The sequence below is a fragment of the Triticum urartu genome, chromosome 3 (assembly GCF_003073215.2).
Source record: "Triticum urartu cultivar G1812 chromosome 3, Tu2.1, whole genome shotgun sequence".
In the NCBI taxonomy this organism is placed as follows: Eukaryota; Viridiplantae; Streptophyta; class Magnoliopsida; order Poales; family Poaceae; genus Triticum; species Triticum urartu.
In genome coordinates this window covers 581,276,363-581,301,002 of record NC_053024.1, presented here as the reverse complement: position 1 = coordinate 581,301,002, position 24,640 = coordinate 581,276,363, and positions in this window count along the sequence as shown.

Below are 24,640 nucleotides of genomic sequence, written 5' to 3'. Positions count from 1 at the left end.
TGATCTTAAGAAATTATTAGCTAAGCTTAAACAAAAAAATCTGAATGCTAGAATGAAATATGATCCTGCTTATGCTACTTCACCTATCTTTGTTACTGATAATGATTATGAATTCTCTATTGATCCTGATATAATTACTTTGGTTGAATCTGATCCTTTTTATGGCTATGAATCTGAAACTGTTGTGGCACATCTTACTAAATTAAATGATATAGCTACCCTGTTCACTAATGATGAGAGAACTCGCTACTTTTTATCCTTAAAATATTCCCGTTCTCATTAAAGGGTGATGCTAAGATATGGTTTAATTCTCTTGATCCTGGTTGTGTGCGTAGTCCCCAAGATATGATTTATTACTTCTCTGCTAAATATTTCCCTGCTCATAAGAAATAAGCTGCCTCAAGGGATATATATAATTTTGTGCAAATTGAAGAAGAGAGTCTCCCACAAGCTTGGGGGAGGCTTCTCCAATTACTTAATGCATTGCCTGATCACCCTCTTAAGAAAAATGAAATACTTGATATCTTTTATAATGGACTAACCGATGCTTCCAGAGATTACTTGGATAGTTGTGCTGGTTCTGTTTTCAGGAAAAGAACACCAGATGAAGCTGAAATTCTATCGAATAATATGTTGACAAATGAAAATAATTGGACACTTCCTGAGCCAACCCCCGAGCCTATTCCTAAACCAACTCCGAAGAAAAGGGGTGTTCTATTTCTCAGTCCTGAAGTTATGGAAGAGGCAAAGAAATCCATGAAAGATAAAGGGGTATTAAAGCTGAAGATGTTAAGAATTGACCTCCTATTGAAGAAATGCATGGTCTTAATTTACCGCCTGTTAAAGAAATATATGCTTTTAATCTATCACCTATTGAAGAAACACATGGTCTTGATAACCCGACACAGGTAGTAAAGGTAAATTCTCTCTATAGATATGATAAAGCTGAAATCCCATTTACTAAGTTTGCTAGCCCATGCTTAGATGAGTTTGATAAATTTATGGTTAAGCAAGAAGACTTCAATGCTTATTTTGGTAGAGAATTAAAACGCAGTGCTGATATGCTTGAACACTTGGGTGATTATATGGCTAATGTCAAAGGTGAACTTAAACTTATTAGCAAACATGCTTCTATGGTTACCACTCAAGTAGAACAAGTACTTAAAGCTCAAAATGATTAGCTCAATGAATTGAATAGTAAGAATAAGGACTATGCTGTTAGAGTGGCTACTAGAACTGGTAAAATGACTCAGGAACCTTTGTATCCTGAAGGCCACCCTAAGAGAATTGAGCAAGATTCTCAGAGAAATAATATAGATGCACCTAGTCCTTCTAAAAGGAAGAAAAATAAAAATGATAGGACTTTGCATGCTCCTAGTGAACCTATTGCTGAAACACCTGAGAATCCAAATGATATTTCTATTTCTGATGCTGAAACACAATCTGGTAATGAACATGAAACTAGTGATAATGTAAATGATAATGTTGATGTTGATGCTCAACCTAGTAATGATAATGATATAGAAATTGAACCTGCTGTTGATCTTGATAACCCACAATCAAAGAATCAACGTTATGATAAGAAAGACTTTGTTGCTAGGAAACACGGTAAGGAAAGAGAGCCTTGGGTTTAGAAACCCATGCCTTTTCCTCCCAAACCATCCAAGAAAAAGGATGATGAGGATTTTGAGCGCTTTGCTGAAATGATTAGACCTATCTTTTTGCGTATGCGATTAACTGATATGCTCAAAATGAATCCTTATGCTAAGTATATGAAAGGTATTGTTACTAATAAAAGAAAGATACCGGAAGCTGAAATTTCCACCATGCTTGCTAATTATACTTCTAAAGGTGGAATACCAAAGAAACTTGGAGATCCAAGAGTACCCACTATACCATGCTCCATTAAAAGAAACTATGTTAAAACTACTTTATGTGATCTTGGAGCCGGTGTTAGTGTTATGCTTCTCTCTTTATATCGTAGACTTGATTTGAATAAGTTGACACCTACTGAAATATCTTTGCAAATGGCTGATAAATCAACTACTATACTTGTCGGTATTTGTGAGGATGTGCCTGTTGTGGTTGCAAACGTTACTATTTTAACGGACTTTGTTATTCTTGATATTCCCGAGGACAATAGTATGTCTATTATTCTTGGAAGACCCTTTTTGAACACTGCAGGGGCTGTTATTGATTGCACCAAAGGCAATGTCACTTTTCATGTTAATGGCAATGAGCATACAGTACACTTTCCGAGGAAACAACCTCAAGTCCACAGTATCAATTCTATTGGAAAAATTCCATCGATTATTTTTGGAGGTTTTGAATTTCCTCTTCCTACTGTCAAGAAGAAATATGATATCTTATTGTTGGGGATGTGCATATCCCCGTTGAGGTAACCTAGTGTTATTCGGAAATTCTCCGGTTCCATGTTATTCGGAATGAGTTTGTTAACAAGACTTGATCAACCTTGTTAATGGATTCCTTTTGATGATCATGAGATGGATGAAGTTAGAAAACACAACTCTCTGTACCCTCTTTCTACTTTTTGCTATTTATATTAAATAAAGCAAAAATAGTAATTTCTGTCTATTTTCTGATTATTCGTGCAATATAAAAATACCCCGAAAATAAAAGTTCTCCAAATGCCCTGAAATTTAAATATGATTTTTTCTGGAATATTTGAGAATATTTGGCACTAAGAACACAGCAGGGGGGCATCCACCTGGCCACAAGGGTGGAGGGCGCGCCCTACCCCCTAGGCACGCCGCCTGCCTTGTGGGCCCATGGTGGCCCTCCTCCACTTATTCCTGCACCCACACACTCCTTCTTCCTCCCACAAACACCATTATCCAACTCAAGCACGAGTTCTAGCTCATTTTGCTGCGATTTTCGATCTCCTTGCTCAAAGCACCTCTCACAAAACTGCTTTGGGGGATTGTTCCTTGGTATGTGACTCCTCCAGTGGTCCAATTAGTTTTTGTTCTAGTGCTTTATTCATTGCATATTTGTGCTGCTTAGGTGACCCTGTTCTTGAGCTTGCATGTCAAATTTATGTGGTTCCAAGTAGTTTTGATGCATGATGTAGGCTCTAAGCACTTGTAGGAGTAGTTGCTATAAATTTTGTTGAGTTTGGTTCACTTTTATTTGAAGTTACTAAAAATTTCAGAATTTTTCAGAAAATAATGAAGAGATTTTTTAGGGGCTCGTCGAGCTGAAGCTCGAAGGAAAAGCAAAATGAAGAAGCAAAGAGGCCCAAATATAATATGCCTCGCATCACAGAGGTTCGGCCATGTGAATGGCCTTGTGATGATTTCTTGAGAGCAGTCGGGATTTATGATGATTTCTATGAGTTGGCTGAGAATGCAGGCCTCACCGCCTTCCTCCACGACCAGCGCGAACATTATCTCTTAATCACCAATATCTTTGTGCAAAACTTTCATTTCCATGCTAGGAGCTCACCACCTACGGTGGAGTTTTATTTATATGATGAGCATAAGGAGATGTCACTTCATGATTTTTTTTCGGGTTTGTTTAATCCCTTTCGAGGGCATCATAGAGGAACCACATCGCGGCGATGTGGATGGGTTTATTGATACCATCACTGTAGGGGAAACGAGGAAAGTTTCCGATGCACGAACTACTAGCATACACTTTCCTGTTCTACGTTACTTTGCTATATTTGCTAGTAGATGCTTAATTGGGCGCGAAAACTGTGGAAACCTGAGTGCCCCTGATATTGTTATTTTGTGCCACGCCTTATTTCGTGATGATACATTCAGCATGGGTGCTATTATTGCAAAGCGGTTAAATCTTAACCGTACTAAGGGCCCTGTCTTTGGAGGCATCTTCGCCTCGCGCCTAGCTGCACATTTTAACATACCTATTAGGCATTATGAGAAGGAAGAAAAATTGTTGCTCCTGTTTATTTAGATTATAAGAGTATGGTAGCACATGATTTTATTGTTAATAATAGGGAAAATGAGCTCAAATACAAATTGTTCTTTGATAAACATCAGCCTGAGACTATTACCCTACCTGCTTCTTCCTTGTTTGATTTATCTGCAGGCAAGTACCTTGTTCCGTTGGAGGCTATTCATGCCTACCGGAACCCTACATCAGCCACAGAGCCAGAGTCGGAACCACAAGTTGATCCTCCACGATAGTCTAATTACCAGTGGGATCCGGAGATGATAGCCAACCAGTGACAATCAGAGTCTTCTTCTTCGCAGTACGACCTCAACTATTACTATGGATATCCGCCAGGCCAACCGTGGCCATAGAACAACTTAGGCCAAAAGCCTATGCTTGGGGGGGTACGTATTTCCCACCAACATTACATTCATGTTCACACACTCATTGCTAGATTTCGGTGCTCATACTTTTTCATTGTGATATCCATGCCAGTTTATTTTCCCTTTTATGCTTTCTTCTTGTGTGTTTAATAAACATTAAGAAAAACAAAAAAATAGTTGTAACTTTTAGTTAGTTTTAATTTCCATGCTTGTAGTAGTAATTAAAAAGAAAACCCAAAAAGATTTCATGTTCTTCTTTTGCTTGTTGGGAGCTTTCCCGTGTAAATAGTTTTATTTCTTTTCTTTTCTTTGGGGGTCGATAGGAGAAGACCATAATTAAATTGTTGAAGTGGCTCTTATATGCATTATTGTTGATCTGACAAAAGAGCCCATATTGCCTTGTCTTCTCCTGTTTATTGAATGCTTGCAGATTCCAGCTTAGTCCAATGCACGTGCACTATTATTATTATCCACATCGTTCGACCGTGCAAGTGAAAGGAAGTTATGACGATATATGATGAACTGATTAAGATGGGAGAAGCTGGTATGAACTCGACCTCTCTTGTTTTTGTAAATATGATTAGTTCATCGTTCCTGATTCAGCCTATTATGAATAAACATGTTTGCGATGACAATTAGAGATCATAGTTTCTTATGCCATGCTTAATTAGCTAGGAGCTTATAATGGTTTACCTTGCGTTCCAACATGCTATTAAAATGGTTGTGATGTGGTAAGATAGGGTGGTATCCTCTTTTGAACGATTCGAGTGGCTTGACTTGGCACATTTTCACGCATGTAGTTGAAACAAAATTAACATTGCCTCTGCGATATTTATGTTCATGGTGCATTATATCCTACTCATGCTTGCATTCAGTGTTGATTAATTTTAATGCATGTTCATGACTGTTGTCGCTCTCTAGCTGGTCGCTTCCCAGTCTTTTCTAGCCTTCACCTGTACTAAGCGGGAATACTGCTTGTGCATCCAATTCCATAAACCCCAAAGTTATGCCATATGAGTCCACCATACCTACCTATATACGGTATCTACCTGCCGTTCCAAGTAAATTTGTATGTGCCAAACTCTAAACCTTCAAATAAACATTCTGTTTTGTATGCTCGAATAGCTCATGTATCAACTAGGGCTGTCCGTATCTTCCATGTTAGGCGGGTTATTCTTAAGAGGAGTGGACTCCGCTCCTCACTCACGAGAAAGTGGCTGGTCACCGGGATGCCCAGTCCCATGCTTTATGCAAATCAAATCAAAATAATTGCAAACAAAACTCCCCCTGGGACTCTTGTTAGTTGGAGGGACTCGTTGTTTCGAGCAAGCCATGGATTGATGCTTGTTGGTGGAGGGGGAGTATAAACTTTACCATTCTGTTTGGGAACCGCCTATAATATGTGTAGCATGGAAGATATCGCCATCTCTTGGTTGTTATGTTGACAATGAAAGTATACCGCTCAAAATATTATTCATCTCTATTTCAAAACCGAGCTCTGGCACCTCTACAAATCCCTGCTTCCCTCTGCGAAGGGCCTATCTATTTACTTTCATGTTGAGTCATCATCCTCTTATTAAAAAGCACCAGTTGGAGAGCACCACTGTCATTTGCATTCATTACTGTTAGTTTACATGCAGTATGACTTGACTGGATGTCTTTTACCATGAATTACAATGTCTAGTCAGTCCTTGATCTTTAAAGGTGCTCTGCATTTATGTTTTGCGGTCTCAGAAAGGGCTAGCGAGATACCATCTTGTTATATCATATTATGATTGTTTTGAGAAAGTGTTGTCATCCAAGATTTATTATAATTGCTTGCTAGTTGATTATGTCATTGTTATGAGTAAACATGAGACCTAAGCATTATTGTGAATATGGTTAGTTTATAATCTTTGCTGAAAACTTGAATGATGGCTTTACATATTTACAACAACAAGAGCAAACAGAGTTTGTAAAAGTTTTTCTTTATCACTTTCAGTTTGTCAACTGAATTTTTTGAGGACAAGCAAAGGTTTAAGCTTGGGGGAGTTGATACGTCTCCGTCATATCTACTTTTCCAAACACTTTTGCCCTTGTTTTGGACTCTAACTTGCATGATTTGAATGTAACTAACCCGGACTGACGCTGTTTTCAGCAGAATTCCCATGGTGTTATTTATGTGCAGAAACAAAAGTTCTCAGAATGACCTGAAACTTCACAGAGATTATTTTGGGAAATAATAAAAAATATTGGCAAAAGATCAAGATCAGGGGGCCCACACACCTAGCCACGAGGGTGGGGGCGCGCCCCTTACCTCATGGGCCCCCTGGAGCTCCTCCGACCTCAACTCCAACTCTATATATTCGTGTTCGGAGAGAAAAAATCAGAGAGAAAGATTCATCGCGTTTTAGGATACAGAGCCACCGCCAAGCCCTAAAATCTCTCGAGAGGGCTGATCTAGAGTCCGTTTGGGGCTCCGGAGAAGGGAATCCGTCGCCATCGTCATCATCAACCATCCTCCATCACCAATTTCATGATGCTCACCGCCGTGCGTGAGTAATTCCATCGTAGGCTTGCTGGATGGTGATGGGTTGGATGAGATTTATCATGTAATCGAGTTATTTTTGTTAGGGTTTGATCCCTAGTACCCACTATGTTCTGAGATTAATGTTGCTATGACTTTGCTATGCTTAATGCTTGTCACTAGGGCCCGAGTGCCATGATTTCAGATCTGAACCTATTATGTTTTCATGAATATATGTGAGTTCTTGATCCTATCTTGCAAGTCTATAGTCACCTACTATGTGTTATGATCCGGCAACCCTGAAGTGACAATAATCGTGACCACTTCCGGTGATGACCGTAGTTTGAGGACTTCATCTATTCACTATGTGTTAATGCTTTGGTCTGGTACTCTATTAAAAGGAGGCCTTAATATCCCTTAGTTTCTGCTAGGACCTCGCTGCCACGGGAGGGTAGGACAAAATATGTCATGCGAGTTCTTTTCCATAAGCACGTATGACTATATTCAGAATACATGCCTACATTACATTGATGAATTGAAGCTAGTTATATGTCACCCTACGTTATGACTGTTACATGATGAACCGCATCCGACATAATTCTCTATCATCGATCCATTGCCTACGAGCTTTCCATATATTGTTGTTTGCTTATTTACTTTTCTGTTGCTATTGTTATCATCACTACAAAATACCAAAAACATTAATTTTGCTATCGTTACTTTTTCTATCGTTACGGCTACTATCATATTACTTTGCTACTAAATACTTTGCTGCAGATATTAAGTTTCCAGGTGTGGTTGAATTGAAAACTCAGCTATTAATACTTGAGAATATTCTTTGGCTCCCCTTGTGTCGAATCAATAAATTTGGGTTGAATACTCTACCCTCGAAAACTGTTGAGATCCCCTATACTTGTGGGTTATCAGACACCTATCTTGATACATTGGGCATCACACATGAGTTCTCGGCTCCAGACACACCTCAGCAGAATGGCATCGTGGAGCATAAAAACAGAAACCTCATTGAGATGGCAAGGACGATGCTTGATGAGTACAAGACTCCAAGGAAGTTCTGGCCTGAAGCTATTGATACTGCATGTCACGTCATCAACCGTGTTTATCTTCACAAGTTCCTAAAGAAGACATCATATGAGCTCCTGACTGGTAAGAAGCCAAACGTCAGCTATTTTAGAGTATTTGGTGAAGGAAATATGCCCTAGAGGCAATAATAAAGTTATTATTTATTTCCTTATAATCATGATAAATGTTTATTATTCATGCTAGAATTGTATTAACCCGAAACATAATACACGTGTGAATACATAGACAAACAAAGTGTCACTAGTATGCCTCTACTTGACTAGCTCGTTAATCAAAGATGGTTATGTTTCCTAACCATGAACAATGAGTTGTTATTTGATTAACGGGATCACATCATTAAGAGAATGATCTGATTGACATGACCCATTCCATTAGCTTAGCACCCGATCGTTTAGTATGTTGCTATTGCTTTCGTCATGACTTATACATGTTCCTATAACTATGAGATTATGCAACTCCCGTTTACCGGAGGAACACTTTGGGTACTACCAAACGTCACAACGTAACTGGGTGATTATAAAGGAGTACTACAGGTGTCTCCAAAGGTATATGTTGGGTTGGCGTATTTCGAGATAAGGTTTTGTCACTCTGATTGTCGGAGAGGTATCTCTGGGCCCTCTCGGTAATGCACATCACTTAAGCCTTGCAAGCATTGCAACTAAATGAGTTAGTTGTGGGATGATGTATTACAGAACGAGTAAAGAGACTTGCCGGCAACGAGATTGAACTAGGTATTGGAATACTGACGATCGAATCTCGGGCAAGTAACATACCGATGACAAAGGGAATGACGTATGTTGTTATGCGGTCTGACCGATAAAGATCTTCGTAGAATATGTAGGAGCCAATATGGGCATCCAGGTCCCACTATTGGTTATTGACCGGAGACGTGTCTCGGTCATGTCTACATTGTTCTCGAACCCGTAGGGTCCGCACGCAAGGTTGCGATGACAGTTATATTATGAGTTTACGCATTTTGATGTACCGAAGGTTGTTCGGAGTCCCGGATGTGATCACGGACATGACGAGGAGTCTCGAAATGGTCGAGACATAAAGATTGCTATTTTGGAAGCCTATGTTTGGATATCGGAAGTGTTCCGGGTGAAATCGGGATTTTACCGGAGTACCGGGAGGTTACCGGAACCCCCCCGGGAGCTATATGGGCCATGGTGGGCCTTAGTGGAAAAGAGAAGAGGCAGCCCCTCATGGGCCGCGCGCCCCTCCCCTCCCTTGGTCCGAATAGGACAAGGAGAGGGGGCCGGCCCCTCTCTCTCTTTTCCCCCCTCCGCGAATCCTATTCCAACTAGGATTGGGGGGGGGGCATCCTACTCCTAGAGGGAGTAGGACTCTCTTGGCGCGCCCTCCTTGGCCGGCCAGCCTCCCCCCTTTAGTCCTTTATATACGGAGGCAGGGGCACCCCAGAGACACACAAGTTGATCCACGTGATCTTTTCCTTAGCCGTGTGCGGCGCCCCCAGCCACCATAGTCCTCGATAATATTGTAGCGGAGTTTAGGCGAAGCCCTGCTGCTGTAGTACATCAAGATCGTCACCACGCCGTCGTGCTGACGGAACTCTTCCCCGACACTTTGCTGGATCGGAGTCCGGGGATCGTCATCGAGCTGTACGTGTGCTAGAACTCGGAGGTGCCGTAGTTTCGTTGCTTGATCGGTCGGATCGTGAAGACGTACAACTACATCAACCAAATGCTTCCATTGTCGATCTACTAGGTATGTAGATCACACTCCCCCCTCTCGTTGCTATGCGTCACATGATCTTGCGTGTGCGTAGGAATTTTTTTTGAAATTACTACGTTCCCCAACAGTGGCATCCGAGCCTAGGTTTTATATGTTGATGTTATATGCACAAGTAGAACACAAGTGAGTTGTGGGCGATATAAGTCATACTGCTTACCAGCATGTCATACTTTGGTTCGGCGGTATTGTTGGATGAAGCGGCCCAGACCGACATTACGCGTATGCTTACGCGAGACCGGTTCTCCCGACGTGCTTTGCACAGAGGTGGCTTGTGGGTGACAGTTTCTCCAACTTTAGTTGAACTGAGTGTGGCTACGCCCGGTCTTTGCGAAGGTTAAAAAAGCACCAACTTGACAAACTATCATTGTGGTTTTGATGCATAGGTAAGATTGGTTCTTGCTTAAGCCCGTAGCAGCCACGTAAAACTTGCAACAACAAAGTAGAGGATGTCTAACTTGTTTTTGCAGGGCATGTTGTGATGTGATATGGTCAAGACATGATGCTGATTTTTATTGTATGAGATGATCATGTTTTGTAACCGAATTATCGGCAACTGGCAGGAGCCATATGGTTGTCGCTTTATTGTATGCAATGCACTCGCGATGTAATGCTTTACCTTATCACTAAACGGTAGCGATAGTCGTGGAAGCACAAGCTTGGCGAGACGACAACGATGCTACGATGGAGATCAAGGTATCACGCCGGTGACGATGGTGATCACGACGGTGCTTCGGAGATGGAGATCACAAGCACAAGATGATGATGGCCATATCATATCACTTATATTGATTGCATGTGATGTTTATCTTTTATGCATCTTATCTTGCTTTGATTGACGGTAGCATTATAAGATGATCTCTCACTAATTATCAAGAAGTGTTCTCCCTGAGTATGCACCGTTGCGAAAGTTCTTCGTGCTGAGACACCACGTGATGATCGGGTGTGATAGGTTCTACGTTCAAATACAACGGGTGCAAAACAGTTGCACACGCGGAATACTCAGGTTATACTTGACGAGCCAAGCATATACAGATATGGCCTCGGAACACGGAGACCAAAAGGTCGAGCGTGATTCATATAGTAGATATGATCAACATAATGATGTTCACCAATGAAACTACTCCATCTCACGTGATGATCGGACATGGTTTAGTTGATTTGGATCACGTAATCACTTAGAGGATTAGAGGGATGTCTATCTAAGTGGGAGTTCTTTAAGTAAATTAACTGAACTTAAATTTATCATGAAACTTAGTACCTGATAAGTATCTTGCTCGTTTATGCTTGTTTGTAGATAGATGGCTCGTGCTGTTGTTCCGTTGAATTTTAATGCGTTCCTTGAGAAAGCAAAGTTGAAAGATGATGGTAGCAATTACACGGACTGGGTCCGTAACTTGAGGATTATCTTCATTGCTGCACAGAAGAATTACGTCCTGGAAGCACCGCTGGGTGCCAGGCCTACTACAGGAGCAACGCCGGATGTTATGAACGTCTGGCAGAGCAAAGCTGATGACTACTCGATAGTTCAGTGTGCCATGCTTTACGGCTTAGAATCGGGACTTCAACGACGTTTTGAACGTCATGGAGCATATGAGATGTTCCAGGAGTTGAAGTTAATATTTCAAGAAAATGCCCGGATTGAGAGATATGAAGTCTCCAATAAGTTCTATAGCTGCAAGATGGAGGAGAACAGTTCTGTTAGTGAGCATATACTCAAAATGTCTGGGTATAATAATCACTTGATTCAATTAGGAGTTAATCTTCCAGATGATTGCGTCATTGACAAAATTCTCCAATCACTGCCACCAAGCTACAAGAGCTTCGTGATGAACTATAATATGCAAGGGATGAATAAGACTATTCCCGAGCTCTTCGCGATGCTGAAAGCTGCGGAGGTAGAAATCAAGAAGGAGCATCAAGTGTTGATGGTCAACAAGACCACTAGTTTCAAGAAAAAGGGGCAAAGGAAAGAAGAAGGGGAACTTCAAAAAGAACGGCAAGCAAGTTGCTACTCAAGAGAAGAAACCCAAACCTGGACCTAAGCCTAAAACTGAGTGCTTCTATTGCAAGCAGACTGGTCACTGGAAGCGGAACTGCCCCAAGTATTTGGCGGATAAGAAGGATGGCAAGGTGAACAAAGGTATATGTGATATACATGTTATTGATGTGTACCTTACTAATGCTCGCAGTAGCACCTGGGTATTTGATACTGGTTCTGTTGCTAATATTTGCAACTCGAAACAGGGACTACGGATCAAGCGAAGATTGGTTAAGGACGAGGTGACGATGCGCGTGGGAAACGGTACCAAAGTCGATGTGATCGCAGTCGGCACGCTACCTCTACATCTACCTTCGGGATTAATATTAGACCTAAATAATTGTTATTTGGTGCCAGCGTTAAGCATGAACATTATATCTGGATCTTGTTTGATGCGAGACGGTTATTCATTTAAATCAGAGAATAATGGTTGTTCTATTTATATGAGTAATATCTTTTATGGTCATGCACCCTTGAAGAGTGGTCTATTCTTGTTGATTCTCGATAGTAGTAACACACATATTCATAATGTTGAAGCCAAAAGATGCAGAGTTGATAATGATAGTGCAACTTATTTGTGGCACTGCCGTTTAGGTCATATCGGTGTAAAGCGCATGAAGAAACTCCATACTGATGGACTTTTGGAACCACTTGATTATGAATCACCTGGTACTTGCGAACCGTGCCTCATGGGCAAGATGACCAAAATGCCGTTCTCCGGTACTATGGAGAGAGAAACAGTTTTGTTGGAAATCATACATACAGATGTATGTGGTCCGATGAATATTGAGGCTCGTGGCGGATATCGTTATTTTCTCACCTTCACAGATGATTTGACCAGATATGGGTATATCTACTTAATGAAACATAAGTCTGAAACATTTGAAAAGTTCAAAGAATTTCAGAGTGAAGTTGAAAATCATCGTAACAAGAAAATAAAGTTTCTACGATCTGATCGTGGAGGAGAATATTTGAGTTACGAGTTTGGTGTACATTTGAAAAATTGTGGAATAGTTTCGCAACTCACGCCACCCGGAACACACCACAGCGTAATGGTGTGTCCGAACGTCGTAATCGTACTTTACTAGATATGGTGCGATCTATGATGTCTCTTACTGATTTACCGCTATCGTTTTGGGGTTATGCTTTAGAGACGGCCGCATTCACGTTAAATAGGGCACCATCAAAATCTGTTGAGACGACGCCTTATGAACTATGGTTTGGCAAGAAACCAAAGTTGTCGTTTCTGAAAGTTTGGGGCTGTGATGCTTATATGAAAAAGCTTCAAGCTGATAAGTTCGAACCCAAATCGGAGAAATGTGTCTTCATAGGATATCCAAAGGAGACTATTAGATACACCTTATATCACAGATCCGAAGGCAAGACCTTTGTTGCTAAGTTCGGAAACTTTCTGGAGAAGGAGTTTCTCTCGAAAGATGTGAGTGGGAGGAAAGTAGAACTTGATGAGGTAACTGTACCTGCTCCCTTATTGGAAAGTAGTACATCACAGAAACCTGTTTCTGCGACACCTACACCAATTAGTGAGGAAGCTAATGATAATTGATCATGAAACTTCAGACAAGATACTACTGAACCTCGTAGATCAACCAGAGTAAGATCCGCCAGAGTGGTACGGTAATCCTGTTCTGGAAGTCATGCTACTAGATCATGATGAACCTACGAACTATGAAGAAGCGATGGTGAGCCCAGATTCCGCAAAATGGCTTGAAGCCATGAAATCTGAGATGGGATCCATGTATGAGAACAAAGTATGGACTTTGGTTGACTTGCCCGATGATCGGCAAGCAATTGAGAATAAATGGATTCTTCAAGAAGAAGACTGACGCTGACGGTAATATTACTGTCTACAAAGCTCGACTTGTCGCAAAAGGTTTTCGGCAAGTTCAAGGGATTGACTACGATGAGACCTTCTCACCCGTAGCGATGCTTAAGTCTGTTCGAATCATGTTAGCAATTGCCGCATTTTATGATTATGAAATTTGGCAGATGGATGTCAAAACTGCATTCCTGAATGGATTTCTGGAAGAAGAGTTGTATATGATGCAACCAGAAGGTTTTGTCGATCCAAAGGGAGCTAACAAAGTGTGCAAGCTCCAGCGATCCATTTATGGACTGGTGCAAGCCTCTCAGAGTTGGAATAAACGTTTTGATAGTGTGATCAAAGCATATGGTTTTATACAGACTTTTGGAGAAGCCTGTATTTACAAGAAAGTGAGTGGGAGCTCTGTAGCATTTCTGATATTATATGTGGATGACATATTACTAATTGGAAATGATGTAAAATTTCTGGATAGCATAAAGGGATACTTGAATAAAAGTTTTTCAATGAAAGACCTCGGTGAAGCTGCTTACATATTAGGCATTAAGATCTATAGAGATAGATCAAGACGCTTAATTGGAATTTCACAAACCACATACCTTGACAAAGTTTTGAAGAAGTTCAAAATGGATCAAGCAAAGAAAGGGTTCTTGCCTGTGTTACAAGGTGTGAAGTTGAGTAAGACTCAATGCCCGACCACTGCAGAAGATAGAGAGAATATGAAAGATGTTCCCTATGCATCAGCCATAGGATCTATCATGTATGCAATGCTGTGTACCAGACCTGATGTGTGCCTTGCTATAAGTCTAGCAGGGAGGTACCATAGTAATCCAGGAGTGGATCACTGGACAGCGGTCAAGAACATCTTGAAATACCTGAAAAGGACTAAGGATATGCTTCTCGTATATGGAGGTGACAAAGAGCTCATCGTAAAAGGTTACATTGATGCAAGCTTTGACACTGATCCGGACGATTCTAAATCGCAAACCGGATACGTGTTTACATTAAACGGTGGGGCTGTAAGTTGGTGCAGTTCTAAACAAAGAATTGTAGCGGGATCTACATGTGAAGCGGAGTACATAGCTGCTTCAGAAGCAGCAAATGAAGGAGTCTGGATGAAGGAATTCATATCCGATCTAGGTGTCATGCCTAGTGCATCGGGTCCAATGGAAATCTTTTGTGACAATACTGGTGCAATTGCCTTGGCAAAGGAATCCAAATTTCACAAGAGAACCAAGCACATCAAGAGACGCTTCAATTCCATCCGGGATCTAGTCCAGGTGGGAGACATAGAGATTTGCAAGATACATACGGATCTGAATATTGCAGACCCGTTGAATAAGCCTCTTCCACGAGCAAAACATGATCAGCACCAAGGCTCCATGGGTGTTAGAATCATTACTGTGTAATCTAGATTATTGACTCTAGTGCAAGTGGGAGACTGAAGGAAATATGCCCTAGAGGCAATAATAAAGTTATTATTTATTTCCTTATAATCATGATAAATGTTTATTATTCATTCTAGAATTGTATTAACCGGAAACATAATACACGTGTGAATACATAGACAAACAAAGTGTCACTAGTATGCCTCTACTTGACTAGCTCATTGATCAAAGATGGTTAAGTTTCCTAGCCATAGACATGAGTTGTCATTTGATAAACGGGATCACATCATTAGGATAATGATGTGATTGACTTGACCCATTCCGTTAGTTAGCACCCGATCGTTTAGTATGTTGCTATTGCTTTCTTCATGACTTATACATGTTCCTATAACTATGAGATTATGCAACTCCCGTTTACTGGAGGAACACTTTGGGTACTACCAAACGTCACAACGTAACTGGGTGATTATAAAGGAGTACTACAGGTGTCTCCAAAGGTACATGTTGGCTTGGCATATTTAGAGATTAGGTTTTGTCACTCCGATTGTCGGAGAGGTATCTCTGGGCCCTCTCGGTAATGCACATCACTTAAGCTTTGCAAGCATTGCAACTAAATGAGTTAGTTGTGGGATGATGTATTACAGAACGAGTAAAGAGACTTGCCGGCAACGAGATTGAACTATGTATTGGAATACCGACGATCGAATCTCGAGCAAGTAACATACCGATGACAAAGGGAACGACGTATGTTGTTATGCGGTCTGACCGATAAAGATCTTCGTAGAATATGTAGGAGCCAATATGGGCATCCAGGTCCCGCTATTGGTTATTGACCAGAGACATGTCTCGATCATGTCTACATTCTTCTCGAACCCGTAGGGTCCGCACGCTTAAGGTTACGATGACAGTTATATTATGAGTTTATGCATTTTGATGTACCGAAGGTTGTTCGGAGTCCCGGATGTGATCACGGACATGACGAGGAGTCTCGAAATGGTCGAGACATAAAGATTGATATTTTGGAAGCCTATGTTTGGATATCGGAAGTGTTCGGGGTGAAATCGGGATTTTACCGGAGTACCGGGAGGTTACCGGAACCCCCCCGGGAGCTATATGGGCCATGATGGGCCTTAGTGGAAAAGAGAAGAGGCAGCCCCTCATGGGCCGCGCGCCCCTCCCCTCCCTTGGTCCGAATAGGACAAGGAGAGGGGGCCGGCCCCTCTCTCTCTTTTCCCCCCTCCGCGAATCCTATTCCAACTAGGATTGGGGGGGGGCATCCTACTCCCAGAGGGAGTAGGACTCTCTTGGCGCGCCCTCCTTGGCCGGCCAGCCTCCCCCCTTTAGTCCTTTATATACGGAGGCAGGGGCACCCCAGAGACACACAAGTTGATCCACGTGATCTTTTCCTTAGCCGTGTGCGGCGCCCCCAGCCACCATAGTCCTCGATAATATTGTAGCGGAGTTTAGGCGAAGCCCTGCTGCTGTAGTACATCAAGATCGTCACCACGCCGCCGTGCTGACGGAACTCTTCCCCGACACTTTGCTGGATCGGAGTCCGGGGATCGTCATCGACCTGTACGTGTGCTAGAACTCGGAGGTGCCGTAGTTTCGGTGCTTGATCGGTCGGATCGTGAAGACGTACGACTACATCAACCAAATGCTTCCATTGTCGATCTACTAGGTATGTAGATCACACTCCCCCCTCTCGTTGCTATGCGTCACATGATCTTGCGTGTGCGTAGGAATTTTTTTTGAAATTACTACTTCCCCAACATTTGGTGCCAGGTGCTGGATCAAGGATCCACATCACACTTCCAAATTTGCACCGAAAGCACATGAAGGTTTTATGCTTGGCTACGGAAAGGATTCGCACTCCTACAAAGTCTTCAACCTCTTTCACTACAAAGTGGTTGAAACTGTGGATGTGCTGTTCGATGAGACTAATGGCTCACAAAGAGAGCACCTACCAAATGTGCTAGATGAAGCTACACCAAGTGAATCTATCAAGCTTATGGGTACTGGAGAAAACATACCTTCAGAGGCACATGCTGAAGAGGAAATCATCATTTCTGCACCAAATCAGCCTGAAGACACTGCTTAGCCTGAAACCAATGCTAAAAATGAAGACAATGATCAGCAAGGGCAAAATCTTCGTCCAATTCATCCTCATGTTGCAAATGAAGTACATATGGCAAATATTCGGAGATGACTATGAAAACACCTATCTGGATCCTTGAATTGAAAGATTGATAAGATAATTGATAGCATCAATGCACCTGGTCCACTCACTCATTCAAGAGCAACACGACTAGCAAATTTCTGTGGGCACTTTGCTTTTATCTCAATATCTTAACCTAAGAGAGTTGACGAAGCCTTCATGGAACCTGAATGGATTCAAGTTATGCAAGAAGAGCTTCAATAGTTCGAGCTGAACAATGTATGTGAGCTTGTAAAGCGTCCAGATCCTCGCAAGCACAACATCATTGGTACAAAATGGATCTTTTGCAACAAACAAGATGGGCATGGTCAGGTTGTCAGAAACAAGGCTCGTCTCATTGCTCAAGGTTACACACAAGTTGAAGGGATTGACTTTGATGAAACATTTGCTCCTGTGGGTAGGCTTGAAGCCATTCACATACTGCTATCCTATGCCAACCACAACAACATTCTTCTGTACCAAATGGATGTCAAAAGTGCCTTTCTCAATGGCAAAATTGAAGAAGAAATGCATGTTGCACAACCACCCAGTTTTGAAGATCCAAAGCGTCCTGACAAGGTATACAAGCTCAACAAGGCATTGTATGGCCTCAAACAAGCACCTCGCGCTTGGTATGACACACTCGAAGACTTCCTGAAGAGCAAAGGCTTCAAACCTGGTTCTCTTGATCCCACTCTCTTCATGAAGACATATGATGGTGAACTGTTTGTATGCCAAATCTACGTGGATGCCATTATCTTTGGCTGCACTGACAAGAGATACAGTGATGAGTTTGTTCATATGATGCAAGAGCAATATCAGATGTCCATGATGGGTGAGCTGAAATTCTTCCTTGGTCTTCAAATCCGACAGCAGAGTAATGGCATCTTCATATCACAAGAAAAATACCTCAAAGATTGCCTGAAGAAGTTTGGAATGCAAGACTGCAAAGGTTACACGACGCCAATGCCAACCAAAAGTCATTTGGGCCCCGACGACAATGGTAAAGAATTTGACCAAAATGTATACCGCTCCATGATGGTTCTTTACTCTACTTATGTGCATCTAGGCCTGATATAATGCTTAGAGTTTGCATGTGTGCCCAATTCCAAGCGGCACCAAATGAATCACATCACTTAGCTGTGAAGCGAATTCTTCGATATTTGGCTTACACCCCAACACTAGGATTATGGTATCCAAAGGGCTCAGAGTTTGATCTAGTTGGATTCTCAGATGCTGATTATGCTAGTGACAAGGTTTATCGCAAATCCACATCAGGCACATGTCACTTTCTTGGACGATCTCTTGTCTGTTGGTCTTCAAAGAAACATAATTGTGTGTCTCTCTCCACTGCTGAATCCGAATACATTGCTGCTGGATCTTGCTGCGCTCAGCTTCTATGGATGAAGCAAACTCTCAAGGACTATGGCATCCACCTAAAGCATGTGCCACTCTACTGCGACAATGAAAGCGCCATCAAGATTGCCAACAACCCACTTCGGCAATCGAAGACAAAGCACATTCAGATTCGTCATCACATTCTCAGAGATCATGTCCTGAAGAAAGATACTGATATTATTCACGTCAACACTGAAGAGCAATTGGCAGATATCTTCACAAAGTCCTTGGATGAAAAAAGGTTTTGCAAGTTGCGGTGTGAGCTAAATATCTTAGAATCCTCAAATGTCCTGTGATTGGACACACATCCTAACGCCTATGCATATTGATGACTTAGACGTGCAACACACGAAGTAACGTATATCTGTTGGGGAACATAGTAATTTCAAAAAAATTCGTACGGACACGCAAGATCATGATGATGCACAACAACGAGAGGGGAGAGTATCGTCTACGTACCCTCGTAGACCGTAAGCGGAAGCGTTATGGGAACGCGGTTGATGTAGTCGAACGTCTTCACGATCCGACCGATCCAAGTATCGAACGCATGGCACCTCCGAGTTCAGCACACGTTCAGCTTGATGACGTCCCACGAACTCTGATCCAGCAGAGCTTCACGGGAGAGTTCCGTCAGCACGACGGCGTGATGACAGTGATGATGTTTCTACCGACGCAGGGCTTCGCCTAAGCACTGCTATCATATGACCGAGGTGGATTATGGTGGAGGGGGGCACCGCACATGGCTTGGAACAATCAACTTGTGTGTTCTAGGGTGCCCCCTGTCCTTGTATATAAAGGAGCAAGGGGGGAGGCCGGCCGGCCCCTGTAGGGCATGCCAGGAGGAGGAGTCCTCCTCATAGTAGGAGTAGGACTCCCCTTTCCTACTCCTACTGGGAGGAGGAAAGGAAGGAGGAGAGGGAGAAGGAAGGAGAGGGAGGAAAGGAGGAAAGGGGCCGGCCCCCTAGTCCAATTCGGTTTGGGCTAGGGGGCCACGCGCCCTGCCTCCTCTCTTCCACCACTTGGCCCATGAGGCCCAATACTTCTTCCCCGTATTCCCGTAACTCCCCGGTACTCCAAAAAATACCCGAATCACTTGGAACCTTTCCGATGTCCGAATATAGTCGTCCAATATATCGATCTTTACGTCTCGACCATTTTGAGACTCCTCTTCATGTCCCCGATCTCATCCGGGACTCCTAACTACCTTCGGTACATCAAATCACATAAACTCATAATACCGATCGTCACCGAATGTTAAGCGTGCAGACCCTACGGGTTCGAGAACTATGTAGACATGACCGAGACACGTCTCCGGTCAATAACCAATAGCGGAACCTGGATGTTCATATTGGCTCCTACATATTCTACGAAGATCTTTATCGATCAAACTGCATAACAACATACGTTGTTCCCTTTGTCATCCGTATGTTACTTTCCCAAGATTCGATCGTTGGTATCTCAATACCTAGTTCAATCTCGTTACCGGCAAGTCTCTTTACTCGTTTCCGTAATGCATCATCCCGCAACTAACTCATTAGTTGCATTGCTTGCAAGGCTTATAGTGACGTGCATTACCGAGAGGGCCCAGAGATATCTCTCCGACAATCAGAGTGACAAATCCTAATCTCGATCTATGCCAACTCAACAAGTACCATCGGAGACACCTGTAGAGCACCTTTATAATCACCCAGTTACGTTGTGATGTTTGGTAGCACACAAAGTGTTCCTCCAGTAATCGGGAGTTGCATAATCTCATAGTCATAGGAACATGTATAAGTCATGAAGAAAGCAATAGCAGTAAACTAAAACGATCAAGTGCTAAGCTAACGGAATGGGTCAAGTCAATCACATCATTCTCCTAATGATGTGATACTGTTTATCAAATGACAACTCATATCTATGGTTAGGAAACATAACCATTTTGATCAACAAGCTAGTCAAGTAGAGGCATACTAGTGACACTCTTTTTGTCTATGTATTCACACATGTATTATGTTTCCGGTTAATACAATTCTAGCATGAATAATAAACATTTATCATGAAATACAGAAATAAATAATAACTTTATTATTGCCTCTAGGGCATATTTCCTTCAGTATCCTACTTGCACTAGAATCAATAATCTAGATTACACAGTAATGATTCTAACACCCTTGGAGCCTTGGTGCTGATCATGTTTTGCTCGTGAGAGAGGCTTAGTCAAGGGGTCTGCAACATTCAGATCCGTATGTATCTTGCAAATCTCTATGTCTCCCACCTGGACTTGATCGCGGATGGAATTGAAGCGTCTCTTGATGTGTTTGGTTCTCTTGTGAAATATCAGGTACTTCAGGATGTTCTTGACCTCTGTCCAGTGATCCAGTACTCCTGGATTACTTTCGTACCTCCCTGCTAAACTAATAGCAAGGCACACATCAGGTCTGGTACACAACATTGCATACATGATAGAGCCTATGGCTGAAGCATAGGGAACACTTTTCATTTTCTCTCTATCTTCTGCAGTGGTCGGGCATTGAGTCTTACTCAACTTCACACCTTGTAACACAGGCAAGAACCCTTTCTTATCTTGATCCATTTTGAACTTTTTCAAAACTTTATCAAGGTATGTGCTTTGTGAAAGTCCAATTAAGCGTCTTGATCTATCTCTATAAATCTTGATGCCCAATATATAAGCAACTTCATCGAGGTATTTCATTGAAAAATTCTTATTCAAGTATCCTTTTATGCTATCCAGAAATTCTATATCATTTCCAATCAACAATATGTGATACGTCTCTGTCGTATCTATAATTTTTGATTGTTCCATGCCAATATTATTCAACTTTCATATACTTTTGGCAACTTTTTATACTATTTTTGGGACCATATTGATCCAGTGCCCAGTGCCAGTTCCTATTTGTTGCATGTTTTTTGTTTCGCAGAATATCCATATCAAACAGAGTCCAAACGGAATAAAAACTGATGGAGATTTTTTTTGGAATATATATGATTTTTGGGAAGAAGAATCCACACGAGACGATGCTCGAGGGGCCCACGAGGTAGGGGGCACGCCCTGGGGAGGCAGGCGCGCCCCTGACCCTCGTGGCCACGCCGTAAGGCGGTTGATGCCCTTCTTTCGCCGCAAGAAAGCTAATTTCCAGATAGAGATCGTGCAAAAATTTCAGCCCAATCGGAGTTATGGATCTCCGGGAATATAAGAAATGGTGAAAGGGAAGAATCTGAGAACGCAGAAACAGAGAGAGGCAGAGAGACAGATCCAATCTCGGAGGGGCTCTCGCCCCTCCCACGCCATGGAGGCCATGGAACAGAGGGGAAACCCTTCTCCCATCTAGGGAGAAGGTCAAGGAAGAAGAAGGAGGGGGGGCTCTCCCCCTCGCTTCCGGTGGCACCGGAGTGCCACCGGGGGCCATCATCATCACCGCGATCTACACCAACACCTCTGCCATCTTCACCAACACCTCCATCACCTTCCCCCCTCTATCTACAGCGGTCCACTCTCCCGCAACCCGCTGTACCCTCTACTTGAACGTGGTGCTTTATGCTTCATATTATTATCCAATGATGTGTTGCCATCCTACGATGTTTGAGTAGATTTTCGTTGTCCTATCGGTGGTTGATGAATTGCTATGATTGATTTAATTTGCTTGTGGTTATGTTGCTGTACTTTGGTGCCCACCATATGATTGCGCGCGTGGATCACACGCTAGGGTTAGTTGTATGTTGATAGGACTATGTATTGGAGGGCAAGAGTGACAGAAGCTTCAACCTAGCATAGAAATTGATGCATACGGGATTGAAGGGGGACCAATATATCTTAATGCGATGGTTGGGTTTTACCTTAATGAATGTTAGTAGTTGCGGATGCTTGCTAATAGTTCCAATCATAAGTGCATAGAATTCCAAGTCAGGGATGACATGCTAGCAGCGGCCTCTCCCACATAATACTTGTTATCGGTCTAGTAAAGTAGTCAATTGCTTAGGGGCAATTTCGCAACTCCTACCACCACTTTTCCACACTCGCTATATTTACTTTATTGTTTCTTTATCTAAATAGCCCCTACTTTTTATTTACGTACTCTTTATTATCTTGCAAACCTATCCAACAACACCTACAAAGTACTTCTAGTTTCATACTTGTTCTAGGTAAAGCGAACGTCAAGCGTGCGTAGAGTTGTATCGGTGGTCGATAGAACTTGAGGGAATATTTGTTCTACCTTTAGCTACTCATTGGGTTCGACACTCTTACTTATCGAAAACTGTTGCGATCCCCTATACTTGTGGGTTATCTATATGTCATCCACATATAATATTACAAATGCTACAGAGCTGCCAGTCACTTTCTTGTAAATACAGGCTTCTACAAAAGTTTGTATAAAACCATATGCTTTGATCACACTATCAAAACGTTTATTCCAACTCCGAGAGGCTTGCACCAGTCCATAAATGGATCGCTGGAGCTTGCACACTTTGTTCGCACCTTTTGGATCGATAAAACCTTCAGGTTGCTTCATATACAACTCTTCTTCCAAAAATCCATTCAGGAATGCAGTCTTTACATCCATTTGCCAAATTTCATAATCATAAAATGCGGCAATTGCTAACATGATTCGGATGGACTTTAGCATCGCTACGGGTGAGAAGGCCTCATCGTAGTCAACTCCTTGAACTTGTTGAAAACCTTTCGCAACTAGTCGAGCTTTGTAGACAGTAACGTTACCGTCAGCGTCAGTCTTCTTCTTGAAGATCCATTTATTCTCGATGGCTTTCCGATCATCGGGCAAGTCAACCAAAGTCCACACTTTGTTCTCATACATGGACCCCATATCAGATTTCATTGCCTCAAGCCATTTTTTGGAATCTGGGCTCATCATCGCTTCCTCATAGTTCGTAGGTTTGTCATGGTCAAGTAACATGACCTCCAGAATAGGATTACCGTACCACTCTGGTGTGGATCTTACTCTAGTTGACCTGCAATGTTATGTAGTAACTTGATCTGAAGTTTCATGATCATCATAATTGGCTTCCTCACTAATTGGTTTAGGTGTCACAGGAACTGGTTTTTGTGATGGACTACTTTCCAATAAGGGAGCAGGTACAGTTACCTCATCAAGTTCTACTTTCCTCCCACTCACTTCTTTCGAGAGAAACTCTCTCTCTAGAAAGGATCCATTCTCAGCAACAAATGTCACGACGTTGTAAAACGACGGCCAGTGAATTGTAATACGACTCACTATAGGGCGAATTCGAGCTCGGTACCCGGGGATCCTCTAGAGTCGACCTGCAGGCATGCAAGCTTTTTCACGTAAGCATCACAGCCCCAAACTTTAAGAAACGACAACTTTGGTTTCTTGCCAAACCATAGTTCATAAGGCATCGTCTCAACGGATTTGGATGGTGCCCTATTTAACGTGAATGCAACTGTCTCTAAAGCGTAACCCCAAAACGATAGCGGTAAATCAGTAAGAGACATCATAGATCGCACCATATCTAGTAAAGTACGATTACGACGTTCGGACACACCATTACGCTGTGGTGTTCCGGGTGGCGTGAGTTGCGAAACTATTACGCATTGTTTCAAATGAAGACCAAACTCGTAACTCAAATATTCACCTCCACGATCAGATCGTAGAAACTTGATCTTCTTGTTACGATGATTTTCCAGTTCACTCTGAAATTCTTTGAACTTTTCAAATGTTTCAGACTTATGTTTCATCAAGTATATATACCCATATCTACTCAAATCATCTGTGAAGGTGAGAAAATAACGATACCCGCCGCGAGCCTCAATATTCATTGGACCACATACATCAGTATGTATGATTTCCAACAAATCTGTTGCTCGCTCCATAGTTTCGGAGAACGATGTTTTAGTCATCTTACCCATGAGGCATGGTTCGCAAGTACCAAGTGATTCATAATCAAGTGATTCCAAAAGTCCATCAGAATGGAGTTTATTCATGCACTTTACACAAATATGACATAAACGGCAGTGCCACAAATAAGCTGCACTATCATTATCAACTCTGCATCTTTTGGCTTCAACATTCTGAATATGCATATCACTACTATTGAGATTTATTAAAAATAGACCACTCTTCAAGGGTGCATGACTATAAAAG